This window comes from Orcinus orca, chromosome 8 (genome assembly GCF_937001465.1).
Source record: "Orcinus orca chromosome 8, mOrcOrc1.1, whole genome shotgun sequence".
Taxonomy (NCBI): domain Eukaryota; kingdom Metazoa; phylum Chordata; class Mammalia; order Artiodactyla; family Delphinidae; genus Orcinus; species Orcinus orca.
Window position 1 is genome coordinate 5,752,079 of NC_064566.1, and position 22,128 is coordinate 5,774,206.

Consider the following 22,128-nt stretch of genomic DNA (forward strand, 5'->3'; position numbering starts at 1 on the left):
GTTCCCCAACCTTCCCGGGCCTCAAGAGTCAATTTCACAAGTTGGGGCCTGTTTAAAAAATAAATTAATTAAATAGAAAGATTCCTGGGCCCCACCCCATGAATCAGGATCCACAGGGGCCTGAGGTCCGGGAATCCATTTTGTTTTTAAAGAGAGTCCCAGGGGATTCCTCTTATCAGGGAAGTCTGGGTAATAACTTCTCTAGGACTCTCAGTGGGTCTCAACGCTGACCCACATTAGAACAATTTGGAGAGCTTCTAAAACTAGCAATGCAATGCAATGCAGGGGATTCCATTCGCCAGAGACAGACTTAAGTGGTATTCTGCTGATGATTCTAAGACCTCTGAGTTGGTGGTTCATATGTATAAGAACCATGGGGGAGGAGTGGGGCTCAAGAATCTGTGTTTCCAATCAGTACCTTGTCCCAAGGAGATCCTGTCACTAGTATTACAGAAGCCCACGCTGAGCAATGCCTTTTCTAGCCACACTGGACTCCTCATCTCAGCTTTTTCTTGGGCAGTTTTCTCTGTCTGGGGTGGAATACCCCTCCCAGCTTTGTCCTCCTGGAGGACTCAGCCTGGAGGTAGGACAGAGCCTGGATGGAGAGATGTCTTGTTTCCTAGCCAAACTTCAACTAATTTATGTGGCTGAGCTAACTGTCCAAAATCCATACTACTTTTGTTCACAGCAGTCCATCTTTTAGCTCTCAATTAGTTTCTTTGTTCAGACCTCCACCTGGTGGTGTTGACATGGGATTCACCTGAACCTGCGTGGAGCCACCTGCCCTCTGCTCCAGACTCAGGATTTCACAGGGACCAGCCAGGACTCAGCTGATGTTCCCCGAAAACTGGATTCACCTCTTGGTGGGTGTTGAGCCAAAAGATACAACCAAGCCAGAGATCAGGAGAAGGAAGGATTTATTACTTGCAGCAAGTAAGGAGAACACCGGGGATTTTTTCCAAAGCAGTGCCTCCCCAAACAGCAAAATTGGGGAAGTTTTAAGCTAAAGGTATATGCATGTTCATGAAGGGGCTTGAGCGGAGGAGAACACAGCATAGAATTGGGGCAAAGGTGGACAGTTAGGTTCCAGTGGACCTGGTGGTTGAGAACCTTGGTGGGGGAAGGTGTTAAGTTCTGCAAAATAGCTCAAGAAAGTGCTTCAGGCCAATCTTTATCATTGAAACAGAACTGGAAGTTTACAACTGATTTATTATCTTTGCTATTGTTACTTCTCTTGCCTGATAACAGTGTTTGTTCCCTTATGATCATTATTACTGAGACCTGTTCAGGGCAAGAACTGTGGTCAGGTGAGCTCTATGATGTGATGGTAGAGGCTGTTTTTTTTCACGTGCGTCTCCGGCATAGCACCAGGCCCATAGTAGGTGCTCAAGGGATGCTTGTTAATTGAATGAATACCTGAATCTGGAAAACTGGAATTTTAATCCTTGTTCTGGTACTAAAATAGCTGTGTTGGACTGACCCAGGTTGGAGTTCAGCCAGATATGTGGAAGGAAGGACAAAGAAATTTGTCCAAAGGACAAACAAAATGGACACAACACAGAGAAGAGAATGCAGTTGTAATATCTCTCCATACTCAATCATCAAATTTTAGTTAAAAAGATGTTCTCATAGTCCTTGATTCTCCCAACTGTCTAGAAGCAGGTTATTTTTCTCCATGCCTTGATTATCATCTGATGTACCTTATATTTTATTTTATCGTCTTTCTTCTCTCACTGGGAGGCAGAAATTTTGGTTTATTTTGGTCACTCCTGCATCTCCTGGTTGGCACAGAGCCCAATTTTTGAAGCTTTCCGTTCAACCAAGCCTTCTAAACCCTCTAGGTCCTGAGTGGCCTCTATTTACAGATTAGGAAACTGAGGCTCAGAGAGGTGAGGTTGCTTGTCCAGTGTCACACGGAGACTCCTGCCCGTCACCATCACCCCCACAGCTGCTAAAAGACAATCGCGTAAACCCGTCTGGCACAAGCGCCATTTCCTTCTTCCTGCCCTTTGCAAACCCTTTTTCCTCCGACCTCTTCTCCACCCATTAGCGTGCACCTGAGTCTGCCTGGATTCTTGAGCCCGAGGGTTATCTGTTGTGCTTGGGGTTTTGAGAGACACGTGCTACCCGGGTGAATGAATCGCACGTCCCCACCCCCGCCAACAGCCAATCACAGCCTGTCAGAGCCTCGCCACTTCCGCCTATTGCGGGCCGCGTCTGGGGCCTTGCGGCCCACGTGGGGCTCTGGAGACCAGGGAGTAGGTGGTGGTGAGCCAGGGGCGGGCTCCCCCAGCCTCGTCACCAATCCAGGGGCCTGCCGGGGACGGGAGGGGCGGGGCTGATGTGGGGCGCCAAGGCTTAAACGTGACGGGCAGGCGGGCGTAGGGAGGAGTCCCGGGCAGGGGAACGGTGAGTGACAGAGGAGGCTGTCCAGTAACAGGAGGGGTTGGGCTGTCTGAGCCAATAGGAAGTCCGCAAGGCGGGACTGGGACCGCAGCAAGTTCGGTTGCGCGGAGACCGCAGCTGTTCCCTGTCAGTGGAGGCAGCGGCGGTAGAGGCGGTGGCGGCAACTTGCGGCAACACCGAGGAGGTGAGTGCCGGCGGCGCTGTGCATTTTCCTCTTCCCGCAGCGGGTCGGAGCGGGTGGGCGTGCGCCGGCGCTGCCGCGGGGGACGCTTATGTAAGGGTCGCGCGCGCCAAGGCGGCGCCAGCTCCACGAGTGACGGCTGGAGGAGACGGCAGCGGGCGGTGCGCGACGCGCCGCGCCGCGCGCCGCCCCTCCCCTCCCCTCCCCCTCCCGCGAGGGACTGTTTGCGCGAGCCCGCCCCCCACCCCCGCCCTGGGGACCCGTCGCCCCAGTTCTCCGGGCCCGCCGCCCCGCGAGCATCCTTCCCGCGTTGGCGCAGCCCGGCCTCGTCCACTCGGCTCCCCGGGGGCCGCCGGCGGCCTTATTCCTGCTCTCGGGCCCATTTTGCAGATGGAGAACCTGAGGGCACGGAGCCCTCAAATGCCTCGCGCGAGGTCCCTGAGGGCTCGAACCCAAGTCTGTCAGAATCCGGAGCCCAAGTGTCCCCCACCATACTGGAAGTTGCTCAGCTCTGAAGAAAGCCATGGCGTGTAAGGCGAGGGTTTTCCGTGTTACGAGTGCCTGCACTCTGCTTCCCATAGGATCCACCTGGTAACCCTGGGGGGCATTCTTGTAATTCCACTTAGTTTCAGAAGAGGAAGCTTCGGGCGCCCAGAAGCAGTGATTAGGAGGAGGTGGGGCTGAGCTCAGCCCGTTATTTCTACAGCTTTTAGCAGTTTACAAAGTGCAGTGAGTAGCAGCTGGCCCTCCGGGAAATGCCCTCCTGGGCACGCAGTCTGAAGCCCTGGCTTGCCCTGGCTTTGAGGACCTGCCATACACGTTCCTCCCAGCACATCTTGCTTTGTGTACTTGGAGTGAGTTGTTTCACCTCTGATTATCCTTTTCCTCATTTCACAAGTGCCGGGGCTAGGTCAGGTCCCTAGGTCCCTGGGAGCTTTGAAATTCTTAAAAATCTGATTAAAATTCATTTTGTGATAAAGAGGAGGCCAGGGATCCCCGTTCTGTAGCTGAGAAAACTGAGGCTCAGAGAGGTGCCGCTATTTGTCAGATCATAACCAGGGCCTCCCCAGTCTTTACCAAGAAGTCTTTGCCTTCCCGTTGCTCCCTTACCCACTGCTACCAGCAGCCTTGGCCTCCCCACCCCCCCACCCTTCCCCTGCCTGTGATGCACATACTGGAGTGGATGTGCTCAGCATTTCGATGCCCTCGCAGCTACAGCTTTTCTGCTTGCCTGCTCTTCATCTAAACCCTTGAACTCTTCATCACATTCTTTGCACACCTGTCATGTTCAGAGCCCTAGACTGGGTGCTGCGCGAAGACGTGGGAGACGAGGTGCCCCAGAACTGCCAACAAACTGGTTGGGGGAGAGAAAAAGAAACAGAGCGTAAGCAGAAAGTCGGCATGCCGCAGATGTTTGTAGAGAGCTGGTGTGGGCGAGGTATGGCCAGAGGAGTACGTGGAAGAGGAAGTTCCGTAGAGGCTGGCAAATCAGGGCAAAACTCACACCAAGGCCAGGGACAGGAGAACTGGACTGGCTGGGGCTGGATGGGCATGGATTAGGGAAGGCTTGGTGGAGGCGGCGAGTTGGGAGCCTCCTTTTTTTTTTTTTTTTCTATAAATTTATTTATTTTATTTTTGGCTGCGTTGGGTCTTCGTTGCTGCGTGTGGGCTTCCTCTAGTTGCGGTGAGCGTGGGCGACTCTTCGTTGCGGTGCGCGGGCTTCTCATGGCGGTGGCTTCTCTTGTTGTGGTGCACAGGCTCTAGGTGCACAGGCCTCAGTAGTTGTGGCTCACGGGCTCTGTAGCACAGGCTCAATCGTTGTGCCACACAGACTTAGCTGCTCCGTGGCGTGTGGGATCTTCCCGGACCAGGGCTCGAACCTGTGTGCCCTACATTAGCAGGCGGATTCTTAACCATTGCGCCACCAGGGAAGCCTGAGTTGTGAGCCTCTTGATTCCATGGCGGCCAGCAGTGAAGAAGCAGTGATTGGATTTGAGCAGCCAAGGTTTTATGATGAAGTACAGGTGAGTTTTAAGTAACTGGACCCTGGCAGAGGAAGGCTGAGGAAGGTGGAAGGAGAACGTGGAGATAGCACTTCCCAGTTGAGTGTGAGAAGTTTGGTTGGTCATCTCGCAGAGGCCTCTGCAGGAGGCGTTATAAGGTGAGGGCACTTGCTAAGGTGCGGGTGAGTCAGAAGTGAGATTGGGTCCAGAGGCGCCGGGGTGCTTGGTTGGGCTCTGAGGGCCCAGCAGCAGCGGGCCTGAGCTACAGTCTGTTCTGTTTGTGTTCTAGTAAGCAACCTATGAGCACGTGTCCTTGTGAGAAGTTTCTTAGTGGCTGCTCTGCCCTGCAGAAAAGGGCTTTGTTCACTATAGCTGCGCAGTATCTATTGGTTGAATTGAATTAGGCTGCCATTCAGAATTTCTGCAGTTTACCCCAAAGTCCCCTCTGCTCCTTATCTCTTTATCTTTCTCTACTGAAGCCTGTCCCAGCTTGACTGACTCTCTCCGTGCCAGTTCTCACCTCCAAGATCATCCCTCAGAGGGGTTTGCCTTGATGTTGTAACCCCGGTGGATCCCTCCTGCCTTTGAGGTGCTAGTACAGGCGGCTTATCTTTTTTTTTTTTTTTAAATCCTCTGCCTTGTTTTCCCTTTGTCTCACTTCCAGCGCCCTGGGTGCTGTGCTAGGTCCCTGTCCTGACACTGTTTGCAAAGGCGTGGGGCACTGGGGCACAGCAGGACTGCAGATCCAGGTCTCATTCCAAGTCACAGCACATTCAGGGGCTGCAGGGATGATTGTCGTATGTCAGAGGATCTGGGTGGAAGGCCTGGGCAGGCCCCAGACTGTCCAGATCTCTCCCTGGCACTTTCCCGCGTGAGCTGGAGACCTCCGGCCAGTAAACATTCCCCGTGAGGACTAGTGTGGGCCTTCTCTCTGGCTCCCTCCCAGTAGCATCTTACTGTCTTCTGAACAGGGCCCTCCTCCCCCCATCCAGAAGGTGTGCCTGTTTGGGGGCAAGTTTCTCTTCCAGACACATCGTTCACAGAAGTGGGGCATTTGCCTGCTCTCTCTGAAGCCTCACCTGGGCCCGCCTGACCATCTCTTCCCTTCCCTCTGTGTCTTAGCTGCCTCTTGTCTCAGCTGTGGATACTTTGCCAAACTGTCAAAGGAGTAGGGCCTGACGGTGGAAGCTGGGACAGTGACGAAGAGGAAACCGTTTCCTCTTCCTTACTGAAGGAAAAGATAGGCTCCCACCTGTTGGGCTTTTTCTTCTCTTTGACCCCACAGGTACCCTCTTCTGCCTCAGCCTCATCTGAGACTACTGGCTGTTGCCCCGAAACTCACTTCTTTGTGTCCTTCTTCTGATCTTGTTCCTGACGATCTTGACTCTGCAGGACTTTTCCTCTTCTCTTGTCCTGTCGAAATTACTCTTCAGGCTTTCCTGCAATAAGCCTTGCTGAATCTATTGAGCTGGACGTGGGTTCTCTCTTTTAATAATAATGATGATAAATAATGATTGATTGTTATTAATAATAAAAGTCATCCTTTGTTGAGCTCATACTGTGTGGTGGCAGGGACCTTGCTAAGCCCCTTTTATGTGTTATTTGATTATCACAACAACCCTACAACAAAAGTACAGTTAGCTCCTTGTTTACAGATGAGGAACTGTGAGTGAAATAACTCCCTCAGAGTCACACAGCTAGGAAAGGGCACGGCTAGGGTCCTCCCCAAGCTGTCAGGCTCAGAGTACACACTCGGGTCCCTCTCACATACTATCCTGTTCTTACCTCTACTAGCTAGCCCCCAACAATGGTGCCCTATGCAGGGTTTGTGCTCAAGATGTATTTTATTGAATTGAATGCCCCAAACATTCATTTTCAGCCTTGACATAATCTACCAAGGCAACTCGTTTTCTTGGAACATGGACTTAGTTCATTTGATGGTTTGCTGGCCTGTGTCTCCATTTTGCTCTTTACTGACCAGTGGCTAAAGCTAACGGACAGGTGTGGCCTTTCAAAAACAAGCAGTCTGTAAACTCTAGAAAGTGGTCACGCATCACCAACTGGGCTCCCATGGGTCCAAACACAGGTGTGCTCTTTGTGTGTGGGGTGGTGGTCTCTGCAGGAAGGGATCTGAGGACATAGCTGGCGAAATAGGAAACACATCAGCTTCTTCATTTGCGTCCAGTTGCAGAGTGAGACAGGAACCAGGCTCAGAGAATCCGGAGGTGAGTTAGCTCCTGAAGGATTGGAGGTGGCTCGAAAATTGGCCTGAGGTTGGATGGGAATGGGCAGGAAGACCGGACACTTCAGATCAAACAAGAAAAGTTTCTAGAACTTGTTCTTGTGTAGTGGGTGCCAGAAAAAGGTTTTACTTAAGTGCTTCTTATTAGGCACGTCGGCCAACCGTCTGAGCGCGTCCTCTATACCAGGCACGGTGCCAGTGCTTTGAGTGTGTACCTCCTCGGGAGCCCTCCTCCCTGGGTGGTGGTGTTACTCCCATTTCACAGATGAGGAAACAAGCTTTGAGTGGTTCTGGGAGCGGGTGGCAAAGCAGCAAGAATAGAGCCCAGGTAGTTGGACAACAGAGCTGGGTTGCTCTCAGCCCCGTGCTGTCCTGGTGGCCCCCCAGATACCCTTGAGATCAGGGGAAGGCAAAGCAGCAGTTCTTCTCTGGGTTTTAAGTCTGTGTTCCTGCTATGCCTGGCTTCTCTGGGGAGTGCTGGGAGAGAAACAAGGGTAACACTTTCTTTTTCTTTTATTTAGATAACCCCTGCCTCCTGAGAGCTGACAACACACTTGAGGGTAAGTCCTGTGCCTGGATCCAGGTCAGTGGGATGCCTGTGGGAGCAGCAGCTGTAGATGTTAGCAGTCCTCGCACATCAATGATCAAGCTCAATAAATAAAAAAGGCCAAGCTCTGAGTTTTGGAAAATATATGCAGTCTTTGTCTGTTCCAGACTCTCTTGGTTTTCTTGGTTTTCACAGGAAAGTGATGTCTGGCTCCCTGCTGGCCCCAGTTGGCTGCTGGCCAGCCTCAGCAGGAGGCCCTGCTTCTGGAAGGGTGTGGCTTGGGATGCCTGGTGGTGGGGGAGAGTGGCGAGGCTCCTCAGGACCACAGGAAGGAAGCATCTGTAGGGCTGGGCAGCCTCTGAGAAGAGCCCTTGAGTCCACGTGGAGAGCAGGCAGCTGGGCACAGGAGGTGGCTCTGTCAGCTGGCTGTAAAAGCACTTGACACATGTGTCCAGACAACGATGAGGGGGTGAAGGTGGACTTGCCCCTCCTTCCCCCCACATAGTGCTCTGTGTGGCAGCACGGCCCTGTATAACCTCCTGCTCTTAAGGTTTCCCCTCACACAGGAAACTCCACCGATTGCATTGATCCCGGTGCATCTCCGCAGCCTAAATTCCAAGGCCCTCGGGTCCGGGGTCCACCTGGTGGTCTGTGAGAGGGCCCTAACCGGGCACGATCCTGGCTCTGTGTAGCATCCCGCCTGCATTTCAGACACTGGTATGCTCTTCCCTTCGTCCAGAGGCAGGCCAGCCGCTACCCCCTGGTTCACAGTCAGGTGCCCTGGGAACTTAGTGGCTCAGGGGCAGCTTTGCCCAGAGCTCAGGTTCAGTGCTCAGTGTGGAGATTCCTTTGTCCGGGGACTTTTTTCATATGATCCTTCAGAACCCATAAGCTGTTCTCCGTCCTGAGATTTTTCCACAGTCCTCACGTGTCCTAGGTCTTGGGCCAGGAGTGGCCGTTTTCCACTCTGAGATGGAGTTTTTGCTTGGAAAAGTGGGCGGAGTGTAAAGGCAGGTGGTATGAGTGGAAATGCCTCCGGACCTGTGACGGACTCCACCCTCCACAAACTTCCCACTATTCTCTCTGCTTGCTGTCGGTCTCCCATCTTAGCTGATAGAGTTGAATGTTGTTGCTCTTTCTGGCATCCCTGTGAGGAGAAGAGAGTTTGGTGACAGTCCCAATTTCTCAGCTTACGGAGCTGAGAAATTGGGGCCCAGAGAAGGCTAATTAGCAGAATCCAAGATTCTGACACCCCTCCTTTTTTTTTTTTTCCAGAGTATCATCTTTTCTTGCATGTCTTCCCCAAATCCATCAGTAGGAAGGGAAAATTAGTTGCCAGGAAGGGCCTTCTTCTGCCAGGTCATCTAATTTGTTAAAGCTTGTTTGGCTTTTCAGTCCCTACTTCCCTCCTGAGTCCATGGAGCTTTGCTTAGTTACTGTAACTAAGACTCTGCCATTGAAGGTTCTCGCCTTCCCCTGTCCTCCTCCTTTTGGTCGCCTTGGTGATCCTGGAGGGAGGTAGATGTGGGCTTTTTTTTTTTAAGTATTATTCCAGAAGGCATAACCCTGGGTCATCTCAACACCCCCTCATTGCTGCTCTTCCTCACCTCCTTACCCTGATTTGCCTGTGGGGCAGGGGGCGTTTGGCGGTGGTGCTGGGATATCGGATATCCAAGGCAGCTCTAGGTACATTTCCACCAGCTGTGGGCCAGACTCCACATGTGGCAGCTCCTCTCTGGCTGAGGCCTCGGGAAAATTCCATGATCTGGCTGTGCTGAGTCATGCTTAGTCTCTGAGGATACGTGTGTCACCTTTCGCATGTCTGTCACTGGTCAGCCCAGGATCTGGGAAAGGCTGCAGTTACTATAGAGTGATATCATGCTGCTGATCTTTTCTATTTGCCCATCGCTGTATGCTTTTCCCAGTGCTTTTACTAATGTGCTGTTTATCAATATGAAAATGATTAATATTAAATCATTTATAATAAGTGGATTATTCTGGAAAACATTCCTCTCGTGAATGAGGAAACTGAACTTCAGTGAGACCAAGTGACTTGGTGAGTTTTGGGTGACTGGTGAGTAGCATGCTTGAGTGAGATTTTTTAATCATCCCCCCCGCCCCCGGGTTTTTGTGTAATGCAAAGATTATTCAGAAGTTACTTTGATTGTACAAATTGATTTTCAGTTTGTTCAAGTTACAAACTCAAAAATCTCATTCTTCCTTTAAGGGCCAGTCTTTTACATTTAGCTTTTAAGTGTAGCCTACAAATCTTTCTGTTCTACTTATGATTCTAGAAAATTTTAATAATCACTTTAAGGGGTCTTTGGGTTAATACTTGATCCATTTGCAATCTTAACTCATTTGAAAATTTTAAATTGAGTTTATGAATTACATTCAACTTCCTTTAATAATACTTGAAATTGTCTGATTACCAAATCTTTAATACTTAAATATTCCTGTTTAACTAATAAATTAAACTGACTCTTAAATTTTCTTAAACATTCCTATACTGTTTTATCTTATTTTTTCACACAGCTTTACTGAGGTGTTTTTGACATAATAAATTGCACATATTTAAAGTGTACAATTTATATTTTGAAATATGCATGCACTTGTGAAACCATGACCACAATTAAGATAGTGATTATCCAAAAGTGTCCTTGTGCCCCTTGGTAATCCCTGCCTCCCACCCCTCTCTGCCTTTACCATCTCCAAGTAACCACTGAACTGCTTTCTGTTACTATAGATTAATTTGCATTTTCTAGAATTTTACCTAAGTGGAATCATATAGTATGTACTCCTTTTTTGTCTGGCTTCATTCACTCAGCATAATTATTTTGAGGTTTGTCTATGTTGCATGTATGAATAGTTCTTTTTATTGCTGAGTAATATTCCATTAGTGGATATTCCACAATTTGTTTATCTCTTCACCTGTTGGTCATTTTAGTTTCCAGTTTTTGGTGATTCTAAATAAAGCTGCTGTGAACCTCTGTACAAGTTGTTGTATGGACATATATCTCCTTTTATCTTGGCAAATGTGTAGGAGCAGAGTGGCTGGATCATATGGTAGGTATATGTTTAACTTAAACTGCCCGACCATTTTCCAAAGTGGATATATCATTTTACATTCCCACCAGCAGCAGATGAGGGTTCTGGTCCCTCCACACCCTTACCAACAATGGAGACGGTCAGTCTTTTTCATTTTAGCCATTCTGAAAGGTATGTAGTGGCATCTCATGGTGGTTTCAATTTGAATTTCCCTGGTAGCTAATGATGTTGAGCATCTTTTCATGTGCTTATTTGTCATCTGCCAATACTGATTTTATTTTATTTTATTTTATATTAGTTTTTTAAAACTTCATCTTTTTTTTAAAAATGTTTTATTTATTTTATTTTATTTATTTATTTTTGGCTGTGTTGAGTCTTTGTTGCTGTGCGCAGGCTTTCTCTAGTTGTGGTGAGCAGTGGCTGCTCTTTGTTGCAGTGTGCGGGCTCCTTATTGCAGTGGCTTCTCTTGTTGCAGAGCACAGGCTCTAGTCACAGGGGCCTCAGTAGTTGTGGCATGCGGGCTCAGTAGTTATGGCGCATGGGCTTTGTTGCTCCGCGGCATGTGGCATCCTCCCGGACCAGGGCTCGAATCCGTGTCCCCTGCATTGGCAGGCAGATTCTTAACCACTGCGACACTAGGGAAGCCCCAATACTGATTTTAAACTTAGTAAAATTCCGAGTTAAAATCCTAAGTTTAAACCAATTACTCAGTTACATATTTTAATTGGAATCTTGAGACTGACTCGTTACTCTGAACAGACCAAATTCCCTTGAACAGTGAAGTACATAAAGTAACAGATACACACAGATTTCTTAACACAAAATTATAAATATTATGGTTTTTATTTTCTTAGGCATATTTATATGCTTAAATTTCGTCTTCCTGGAGTTAAAGAAGCTTGCCTAATAAGGAAATAATGATATGATCTCAAACTGTAGTAAATCACTTTCCTAAGTGACATTTGGAGTTTCTTTCTCAACTGGATAACACTTTTTTTTTTTATAATTCAAGAGATTGCTGCCCAGGGTGAAACTGGGTCTTAGTCTTTGAATCCAACTGCTAGGCAGAGCCCCGAGTCATTGCCATTTTGCCCCCAATTGGGGACGGTTTCATAGCCCATGTGCCCTAGATTGAGGCATGCCTAATCCTTCTCTTCTCATGGAACTCTGCACTTCTATACCCAGGCTGCTACGCTGTGTGACTGGATTCAATTAATCTACTTAAGCCTTCATTTCTGTGCGCTATGGCCACAAAATAGGTGGAATTAAAATACAAAATAGGTGGAATTTAGATTCTGCATATCTTCCAAACCTTTGATCAAGGACTAGTTTTAAAATCTTGCCAGTGGGATTTTCCAGGTGGCACAGTGGTTAAGAATCCACCTGCCAGTGCAGGGGACATGGGTTCAAACCCTGATCTGGGAAGATTCCACATGCTGCAGAGGCTAAGCCTGTGCGCCACAACTACTGAGTCCTCATGACACAACTACTGAAGCCTGCGTGCCTGGAGCCCATACTCCACAACTAAGAGAAGTCACTGCAATGAGAAGCCTGTGCACTGCAACAAAGAGTAGCCCCTGCTCTCCACAACTAGAGAAAAGCCTGCGCGCAGCAATGAAGACCCAATGCAGCCAAAAATTAATTAATTAAAAAAAAATCATGCCAGTGACACAGCAGTGTGGGAATTTGAGTCCCAGTCTTCTGTGTCTGGCGTTTCCTCCCTATACCTTACATCTTATCAAATGCAGAGAAAGGGAGTCTGGTACTTAAGGGTTCTTGGTTTCTGGTCAGGCTTGGTTACTAAGAAATTCTGGCACCCGAAACCCATGCCTGCCTTTTCGTATTCTTTAGTTCATCCCCCTGGAAATGGTGAGAACCCTGGCCTCTCCCTAACCTCCCAGTGGAGAGCTACAAGTCTCTTTGGAGGGACATTGTGATCAAACTCTTGTTAGAGATTTGGATATTATTTTATTTATTTTATTTTTTTAAAGTGATTTTTTAAAACTTTATTTTTAAAAATTTATTTATTTATTTATTTACTTTTGGCTGCGTTGGGTCTTCGTTACTGTGCGAGGGCTTTCTCTAGTTGCGGCGAGCGGGGGCCACTCTTCATCGTGGTGCGCAGGCCTCTTACTGTCGCGGCCTTTCTTGTTGCGGAGCACAGGCACCAGACGCACAGGCTCCGTAGTTGTGGCTCACGGGCCTAGTTGCTCCGTGGCACGTGGGATCTTCCCAGACCAGGGCTCGAACCCGTGTCCCCTGCATTGGCAGGCAGATTATCAACCACTGCGCCACCAGGGAAGCCCTAAATTTATTATTTATTTATTTATTTTTGGCTGCGTTGGGTCTTCATTGCTGTGCGTGGGCTTTCTCTAGTTGCAGCGAGCGGGGGCTACTCTTCGTTGCAGTGCGCAGGCTTCTCCTTGCGGTGGCTTCTCTTGTTGCGGAGCACGGGCTGTAGGCGCACAGGCTTCAGTAGTTGTGGCACATGGGCTCAGTAGTTGTCGCTCGCGGGCTGTAGAGCACAGGCTCGGTAGTTGTGGCGCACAGGCGTAGTTGCTCCGCGGCATGTGCGATCTTCCCGGACCAGGGCTCGAACCCGTGTCCCCTGCATTGGCAGGCGGATTCTTAACCACTGTGCCACCAGGGAAGTCCCAGAGATTTGGATTTTAGATGATAAACAGATCTGGACTTGCGTTCCTGTCTTGGTCACTGGGTGTGGCCTTAGGAAGCTTGTGACTGGTGAGTGGGACCTGGCTGAAAATTATTAATGCAGGCTGACCTCTCCCCTGTTGTCTAATGCTTATGTGGCTCCATATGGGTAAAAGCAAAGGTCTGTGGAGTTCCATGAAAAGGAAATTTGAATAGGGGACTGTCTTAGATTCCTGCTTTTCAGAAGTTTTAAATACAGTCTTTCCTTACCTTTGACTCTGAGTTCCCCCTTCAGGTGGTGAAGGAGCATTGCGTGATACACAGCGTGAGAATCTATTAAATGATGGCAGTGACATCACTGAGTATTAGCATCTGCATCCAAAGAGATAGGAAAATGTGCTCCATATCAGGGCAGGGCATTAAATGGCAGAGGATACAGAGAAAATTAAAACTAAAACTTAAAAAAAAAAAAGGCATTTGACAAGGCATTTGACATGGCAATTTCAGTTCTAGAAATGTAACCTAAGGTATAATGGGACAAGCACACAAGCATACTAGGCTGTTTGGATCAGCATTTTTATAGCAAAAAAAAAAAAAGGGAAACCACCAACTGTACATCAGAAAAGGATTGCTACATATGCAGTCCATTCAGTGTCATACAATGCAGCTTTAAACATAGCCCGTGTACCCTGATCAAACTGTTGCTGTAAACCTATTACCACAGAGCAAGAGCCAGGATACTTTTACTCGAGAAAAGGTAAAACAAAATGTATAATACCTCATTTTGGTTATTTTGGAATGTTATTCCAATTTTTTTTCTAGATGCTGGAATTATAAAATTATGTGTTTAATAAACGTTGCTGTGTCTTGTAAATAATCAGATTTTTAAAAAAATTTAGAGAAGTGTGGCATTTAAAACACTATTTGGGGCTTAAGATCAAGTACAGAGTGTTTAAGTATCAGAGTTCTTTTACCCATATTCTTCAAAAAATTGCTTAGAGGGATGAAAACCTCTTTCTAACTGCCATATGAGATATAGATTCCTCGGGAATGGTGAAATAAGGAGTTCTTAAAAGGTATTCCTCTGTAAAAGAAATGAGAAAACTGGCAAAAATTGTCAGAGTCAACTTTTTCAGAACTCTGGAAATTAACCAAAGGCTTACAGCAATCCAGGGAACATTTATTCAAGAAAAATGGCTGAATCTTGTTTTCAACAAAAGATTATGAGGCATGTAAAGAATGGCATATACACAGGGAAAGACACAATCAGTAGAAACTGTCCCTGAGGAAACTCAGGCCTTAGACTTTATAGACAAAGACTTTAAATCATCTGTTTAAAAATATGTTTAGGGCTTCCCCGGTGGCGCAGTGGTTGAGAGTCCGCCTGCCGTTGCAGGGGACACGGGTTCGTGCCCCGGTCCGGGAAGATCCCACGTGCCGCGGAGCGGCTGGGCCCGTGAGCCATGGCCGCTGAGCCTGCGCGTCCGGAGCCTGTGCTCCGCAACGGGAGAGGCCACAACAGTGAGAGGCCCGCGTACCGCAAAACAAAAAAACAAAAAAAAAACCAAAACAAACAAACAAAAAATATGTTTAGGACTTCCCTGTCAGTCCAGTGGTTAAGACTCGGAGCTTCCACTGCAGGGGGCATGGTTTTGATCCCTGGTTAGGGAATTAAGATGATCTCCCATGCCTCGCTGCATGGCCAAAAAAAAAAAAATGTTTAAAGAACTAAGGGAAAGTATGAGAACAATGCCTCACCAAAAAGAGATGATCAATAAGAGATAGAAATTACCAAAAAAAAAAAAAATTCTGGAGTTGAAAATTACAATAACTAAAGTGAAAAAATCACTAGGAGCTCAACAGCAGAGTTGGGCAGGCAGAAGAATCAGCAAACTTTTTTTGTTTTGGCCGCGCCACGCAGAATGTGGGATCTTAGTTCCCTGACCAGGGATTGAACCCGCACCCTCGGCAGTGAAAGTGCAGAGTCCTAACCACTAGACCACCAGGGAATTCCCAGAATCAGCAAACTTGAAGATAGGTCATTTGAGGTTAAACACTGAGAAACAGAAGGAAAAAAGAATGAAAGAAAATGAGCAGGGCCTCAGACACCGACAGCATACGCATGATGGGAGTCCTAGAAAGAGGATAGAAAGGAGCAGAACGAATGTTTGATGAAATAGCCCTAAAATTCCCAAATTTGATGAAAAACAGTAATTTATGTACCTAGGAAGTTCAGTGAACTCCAAGTAGGATAAAATCAAAGAGATCCACACCTAGACACATCATAATCAAAGAATCTTGAAAGCAGCAAGAGATAAGCGACCCATCACAAGGACCTTTGATAAGGTTAAGAGCTGACTTCTCCTTGGAAACCATGGATGCCAGAAGGCAGTGAGATGAACATAGATGCCATATGAGGCAAAACCTTTAACTGTATTTGATCTTTGAGTCTTAGATGGCTCTGATCTCTTCCATCTTCAGGGATAACATGTCAATGTAGTCCCTAAATAACAATTACTCAAGCTCCTTTCACACTTGACCTGTAGGAATTATTTTACCAAGTTCCCCTCTGCAGGTATTTTTAGAAATACCTAAGGAATACTTATTATTCCTTGGTGTTCCACCAAACCTGGGACATAGTTGGGGCTCAAAAAATCTTTGTTAAATGAATAAAATCTACCTGGGTTACTGATTTCCTTGGCCAGCTGTCTATTTTCTCTTCTGCATGTCACTAGTTCTCCCTGTCTCAGGGCTGTTGCCTCCTTCCTCATACTATTTTGCCTTCAACATGCAAACAGACTTAACTCATAACTTCTCAAAGTACATCTTTTATTATATTTTATTTTATTTTTTTGGCGATACGCGGGCCTCTCACTGTTGTGGCCTCTCCCGTTGTGGAGCACAGGCTCCAGACGCGCAGGCTCAGCGGCCATGGCTCACGGGCCCAGCCGCTCCGCGGCACGTGGGATCTTCCCGGACCGGGGCACGAACCCGTGTCCCCTGCAACGGCAGGCGGACTCTCAACTACTGCGCCACCGGGGAAGCCCTCAAAGTACATCTTTTAAAAATATTACCAGGCTTCTGGGTGGTGCAGTGGTTAAGAATCTGCCTGCCAGTGCAGGGGACACAGGTTCGAGCCCTGGTCCAGGAAGATCCCACGTCCCGCAGAGCAACTAAGCCCGTGCATCACAACTACTGAGCCTGCACTCTAGAGCCCGCAAGCCACAACTACTGAAGCCTGCGCACCTAGAGCCCGTGCTCCGCAACAAGAGAAGCCACCGCAGTGAGAAGCCCGCGCACCACAACGAAGAGTAGCCCCCGCTCGCCACAACTAGAGAAAGCCCGTGCACAGCAACAAAGACCCAACACAGCTAAAAATAAAAATAAATAAATAAAATTTAAAAAATAAATAAAATATTACCAGATATTTCACAAAATTTTACTGAATGCTCGGGGATAGCAGGTTGGAATTACAACAGAGAAAAAAAATTTTTGTCCCCAAAGGTGAATTCAACCTTTACCTCAAGAAAAATAGAACAACTACTATAATCTACTAATGGCAGCCTCTCCCCTACCCATCAGCCATCAAGGTTTCAACTGTCTCACCCCAGGACACTATGGAACCAACTGCTGATGTTCTGTTGCTTTTGTTGTTGATAATATTCCTTATATGTGTATCACACTTTAGAGTTTTATTCTTTATTGGACAGTTCTCATTGGGACAGGTTAAGGTTGTGGTTTCATCGTCATGGATGATGGATCAGAGGTTCGGGGGGGTTCAGTGACTTACCCAGCTCCACCAGTAAGAGGCAGAGCCAAGCTTTGGAAGCAGCAGTTCCAGTTCCTGGCCTTGGGTTCTTCCTGCTGTCCAGAATATTAGAACATGATGCCTCAGTGTCACTGTGCGCAGGTCTGAGAAGACCAACCCGAAACTCTCCGACTTTCCTACTTAAATTAATCTCTTCATCCGTGTTTGCTGCTTTTGTCCCAAAAGCCATTTGTTGTCACCTGGACTTGTGGCCGGTTGGGAGTCTTCACTCAGGGCAGGGCTCTCCTCCCTGCCATGTTGCCTAAGACCTTTTGCCTTTCCTCAACCTTTCTTGATTTTGACTATTCAGTTCCAGCCGGTTGCAAAACAGCTGTTTGTGTTTTTGCTGACCCGAATCATCTTTCCATCCCTTTTTACTTCTGATATTCTTAAATGGCAGTTTCAATATTTGGCAAAATAAATTCCCCGTGATCTAATCCTGAGTTTTCACACTTCACTGAATGGTTTAAAAAGGGCAAAAGTTATTACTGTGCATTGTTCTAAGAAAGTGTTCTTTGCTCAAGCATTTGCTGTGCATCTGTGGCAGGCACAGATGGATCTGACGACATGGCCCCTGCCTTCAGTCGCTTATCCTGTGGTTGAGGAGAGAAGGGATGCATGTCCTGGGGCAAAATACATGCTCGCTCAAGTAGTAACTAGCTAATAAGGAACAGTCATAACTGCTGTTTACTGAGTGCTGTTTCTGTGGCAGGTAAGATGCTAAATGCAAAAACGAATGTAGAAAATTATCAGGCAAGTTCCTTAGGCTCTTTGAGCTTTGGTTTCCTCGTCTATAACATAGGGGCAATAAGACCTTCCTCATGGGGATATTGGGGGGATTAAATGAAATAACGTAAAGCGGCACTTAGTGGGCACATCCTAGTGGTGGCTGTGTTGATGGAGCCAGTGGAGAATAGTTCCAGGAGAACTCATTATGGAGAGTAGAATACATGAGGCCAAGGGCCTGCAAGCTGAGGGGACTGGGTGGGAGGGGAGCTGCTCAGAAAGGACTTCTTGGGAGAGCTGGCCCTTGAATGAGGGAGTCACATTGGGGTTGGTGGAGAGGAGGGGACGGTACCCAGGCAGTGGCACACGGAGGAAAGTCATGGCGATGAGAAGAGCCAGGCATGGGAAAGGGGTGATGCCCCTAGCCTCACTGTCAGGAGGAAGGCGATGGATGGTCCATGAAGGTGGAGATTTGTGTTTGCTTTGTCTTCTGCTGAACACACAGGACCCTGGAACTTAGGAAACCCTGTTTAAAAAAAAAAAGGATGCTCTTGGGGATTAGTGAGCATCAGGGCTGGGAGATTCATTCTGTGAATGCCCAGCTGCCTGTTGGAATTTGAGACAAGAAGCCTCTGAGATGCTTGAGCTGGCGACCCCCCGAAAGGTGAATGGGGTTTTGAGAAACTCTTCTGGAAGCAGTGAGCCAGCTGACCTGGCATGGGGAGAGGCAGGAGGTCAGGGTGGGGGACCAGCTCTGAGAGGCAATTGTTGCAATTCAGACCAGCTGTTACCAGCTGTTACTAGGGAAGGGGTGGTGATGGGAAGGAAGAAGTGAACACAGAAGAAAGGTTGTCATGGAGCGAAGTGGAGAGAGCCTGTGCCCCGCAACGGGAGAGGCCACAACAGTGAGAGGCCTGCGTATCGCAAAAAAAAAAAAAAAAAAAAAAAAAAAAATCTCCTTTTGTTTTCTCTCCCTTATAACCCAGTGTCTCTCCCTAGAGGCCACCTCTGGTTAAAGTGTCTTGTCTATCCGTTTAGAGACGATGTGGCCATTTAAAATAGAAGTATATTTCTGTTCTTTTTTTCTCCTACACCCTCTCTCTGCTCTGTGCCCTTTTCATTTATGAATGTATCTTAGAGATACATTCCATATCAATACGGATGTCTGCCTCACTCTTTTTCTTTTTTTTAAACAAAATGCACATCTTTATTTGTATATTGGAGAGTCTGAAAGAATATATACCAAACTGTTAATTCTATTTGAGGAAAAAAAGGGAGGGTATCAGTTACTGTGTTTTCACTTGCAAATAATAGAAAATATAGACACAAATATGCTTAAATAATAAATGGAATATAGTGACCAAGTAACCAAAAAGCTCAGACGTGAAGTGGGCTTTGGTGAAGGGTTAATGCAGGAGTTCAACAGTGTCATTCAGCTGCCAGCTTTTCTCTGTCTTGCCCTTTGCCTTCAAAGGTAAAAGCTTCTTGAGGACGTTATGCTAAGTGAAATAAGCCAGACAAAAAAGGACAAATACTGTATGATTGCACTTATATCAGGTACATAGAACTGTCAGACTTTTTCTTTTAACATCTTTATTGGAGTATAATTGCTGTACAGTGTTGTGTTAGTTTCTGCTGTATAACAAAGTGAATCATTATATGCATACGTATATCCCCCATATCCCTTCCCTCTTCCCGTCCCACCCTCCTTATCCCACCCCTCTAGGTGGTTGCAAAGCACTGAGCTGATCTCCCTGTGCTATGCAGCTGCTTCCCACTAGCTATCTGTTTTACATTTGGTAGTGTATATATGTCCATGCCACTCTCTCACTTCGTCCCAGCTTACCCTTCCCCCTCCCCGTGTCCTCAAGTCCATTCTCTACATCTGTGTCTTTATTCCTGTCCTGCCCCTAGGTTCTTCAGAACCATTTTTTTTTAGATTCCATATATATGTGTTAGCATACGGTATTTGTTTTTCTCTTTGACTTACTTCACTCTGTATGACAGACTTCAGGTCCATCCACCTCACTACAAATAACTCAATTTCATTTCTTTTTATGGCTGAGTAATATTCCATTGTATATATGTGCCACATCTTCTTTATCCATTCATCTGTCAATGGACACTTAGGTTGCTTCCATGTCCTGGCTATTGTAAATAGAGCTGCAATGAACATTGTGGTACATGTATCTTTTTGAATTATGGTTTTCTCAGGGTAGATGCCCAGTAGTGGGATTGCTGGGTCATATGGTAGTTTTATTTGTAGTTTTTTAAGGAACCTCCATACTGTTCTCCATAGTGGCTGTATCAATTTATATTCCCACCAGCAGTGCAAGAGGGTTCCCTTTTTTTTTTTTTTTTTTGAGGGTTCCCTTTTCTCCACACCCTCTACAGCATTTACTGTTTCTAGATTTTTTGATGATGGCCATTCTGACTCGTGTGAGGTGATACCTCATTGTCATTTTGATTTGCATTTCTCTAATGATTAGGGATGTTGAGCATCTTTTCATGTGTTTGTTGGCAATCTGTTTATCTTCCTTGGAGAAATGTCTATTTAGGTCTTCTGCCCATTTTTGGATTGGGTTGTTTGTCTTTTTGATATTGAGCTGCATGAGCTGCTTATATATTTTGGAGATTAATCCTTTGTCAGTTGCTTAGTTTGCAAACATTTTCTCCCATTCTATGGGCTGTCTTTTCGTCTTGTTTGTGGTTTCCTTTGCTGTGCAAAAGCTTTTAAGTTTCTTAGGTCCCATTTGTTTGTTTTTGTTTTTATTTGCATTTCTTTAGGAGGTGGGTCAAAAAGGATCTTGCTGTGATTTATGTCATAGAGTGTTCTGCCTATGTTTTCCTCTAACAGTTTTATAGTGTCTGGCCTTACATTTAGGTTTTTAATCCATTTTGAGTTTATTTTTGTGTATGGTGTTAGGAAGTGCTCTAATTTCATTCTTTTACATGTAGCTGTCCAGTTTTCCCAGCACCACTTATTGAAGAGGCTGTCTTTTCTCCATTGTATACTTTTGCCTCCTTTATCAAAGATAAGGTGACCATATGTGCGTGGGTTTATCTCTGGGCTATCTATCCTGTTTCATTGATCTATATTTCTGTTTTTGTACCAGTACCATACTGTCTTTTTTTTTTTTTAACAGCTTTATTGGGGTATCATTGCTTTACAATGGTGTGTTAGTTTCTGCTTTATAGCAAAGTGAATCAGTTATACATATACATATGTTCCCATATCTCTTCCCTCTTGCATCTCCCTCCCTCACACCCTCCCTATCCCACCTCTCCAGGCGGTCACAAAGCACCGAGCTGATGAGCTGATATCCCGGTGCTATGCGGCTGCTTCCCACTAGCTATCTACCTTACGTTTGGTAGTGTATATATGTCCATGCCTCTCTCTGGCTTTGTCACAACTCCCCCTTCCCCCTCCCCATATCCTCAAGTCCATTCTCCAGTAGGTCTGTGTCTTTATTCCTGTCTTACCCCTATGTTCTTCATGACATTTTTTTTTGTTAAATTCCATATATATGTGTTAGCATATGGTATTTGTCTTTCTCTTTCTGACTTACTTCACTCTGTATGACAGACTCTAGGTCTATCCACCTCATTACAAATAGCTCAATTTCATTTCTTTTTATGGCTGAGTAATATTCCATTGTATATATGTGCCACATCTTCTTTATCCATTCATCCGATGATGGGCACTTAGGATGTTTCCATCTCCGGGCTATTGTAAATAGAGCTGCAATGAACATTTCGGTACATGACTCTTTTTGAATTTTGGTTTTCTCAGGGTATATGCCCAGTAGTGGGATTGCTGGGTCATATGGTAGTTCTATTTGTAGTTTTTTAAGGAACCTCCATACTGTTCTGCATAGTGGCTGAACCAATTCACATTCCCACCAGCAGTGCAAAAGTGTTCCCTTTTCTCCACACCCTCTCCAGCATTTATTGTTTCTAGATTTTTTGATGATGGCCATTCTGACTGGTGTGAGATGATATCTCATTGTAGTTTTGTTTTGCATTTCTCTAATGCTTAATGATGTTGACCATTCTTTCATGTGTTTGTTGACAGTCTGTATCTCTTCTTTGCAGAAATGTCTATTTAGGTCTTCTGCCCATTTTTGGATTGGGTTGTTTGTTTTTTTGTTATTGAGCTGCATGAGCTGCTTGTAAATTTTGGAAATTAATCCTTTCTCAGCTGCTTCATTTGCAAATATTTTCTCCCATTCTGAGGGTTGTCCTTTGGTCTTGTTTATGGTTTCCTTTGCTGTGCAAAAGCTTTGAAGTTTCATTAGGTCCCATTTGTTTATTTTTGTTTTTATTTCCATTTCTCTAGGAGGTGGGTCAAAAAGGATCTTGCTGTGATTTATGTCATAGAGTGTTCTGCCTATGTTTTCCTCTAACAGTTTTATAGTTTCTGGCCTTACATTTAGGTCTTTAATCCATTTTGAGCTTATTTTTGTGTATGGTGTTAGGGAGTGATCTAATCTTATAGTTTTACATGTACCTGTC

The 22,128-nt window shown here is 46.2% G+C and overlaps 1 protein-coding gene across 8 annotated transcripts in view; it reads left to right on the forward strand.

Annotated features, from left to right (window-relative positions):
* Window positions 1-2,452: 2,452 nt before the first annotated feature.
* Window positions 2,453-22,128, forward strand: part of PC (pyruvate carboxylase) — a 104,947-nt gene continuing 85,271 nt past the window's right edge. For 2 of the 8 annotated variants that reach the window (XM_033402326.2, XM_033402330.2), the window contains exons 1-4: window positions 2,453-2,590; window positions 2,978-3,117; window positions 6,776-6,815; window positions 7,354-7,392. The gene's annotated coding sequence lies outside the window, so the exon portion shown is untranslated. Of the gene's footprint in view, window positions 2,591-2,977; window positions 3,118-6,775; window positions 6,816-7,353; window positions 7,393-7,431; window positions 9,436-22,128 lie in introns of those variants that run through there. The other 6 variants (XM_033402323.2, XM_033402328.2, XM_033402329.2 and 3 more) reach the window with 5 other exon arrangements.